The following is an 836-nucleotide window of genomic DNA, read 5'->3' as shown; positions in this document are numbered from 1 at the left end:
ATAATAATAATATAAATGCCAAAAAACAGGATTTTTAGCAAATAAAATAAACACTAAATTGCGTATTCAATTATTTACAAATGAGCAGCTTAGATTCTAGCTCTATTTAATTTTATGAGCGTGCATTATACAAACAATAGACTTAAGAATAATTAGTATTTCCCAGGCCCTTTTCATTGCTTGTAAAGGTTAAACTCACTTCTGTAACTGTGCTTATTAACATCTGCTCTGCCTTTCAAGCTATCTATCTGTTAACATGGGGAGAGCACAAAATTTTTGCTAATACTGAAGGATTTTCCAGAAATACCAAAACTTGATTCATTTATATTAAAATAGCATGAAAATATCTAAACAGCTTCCAAATACAGTATATATAGCTGGGACTCACTGAACCCATTATATGAAACAGGTAATATCACTCCACAATGTACTCATATATCAGACTACTTGCTCATCAACACTATCCCTATTTTTATAATTACAAATCCACCTTAGGTCCCAATTAGCATTATCTAATCTAAAATTCTCAGTATGGGCCTGCACAACCTCCAAGAAAATAACATGGGCTTCTTTTTCTCACTGGAATCAATATTTGATCATGAATAGCTCACAACACTGTACCCTACTTGTCCGTGTCTCCACACCACATGGTTCAGAAAGTCCATAAGGTACAAACTGGTGGAGCCTGGGAATACATCACCTAGTCTTCCCTGCGCATCCACTTTTTTGTCTAGTGTCAGAGAAGTAGTATCAGGCAAGTCATATCTCTGGTCCTCTGCAGCACGGCTAGTCATATGTGCGTTGATTATAAAGTCACAGAATCACAGAATCACAGA

The sequence above is a fragment of the Pterocles gutturalis genome, unplaced genomic scaffold (assembly GCF_000699245.1).
Source record: "Pterocles gutturalis isolate BGI_N339 unplaced genomic scaffold, ASM69924v1 scaffold52471, whole genome shotgun sequence".
NCBI classification, from domain to species: Eukaryota; Metazoa; Chordata; class Aves; order Pterocliformes; family Pteroclidae; genus Pterocles; species Pterocles gutturalis.
The sequence above is the reverse complement of the archived record's forward strand: the minus strand, read 5'-3'. Positions refer to the sequence as shown.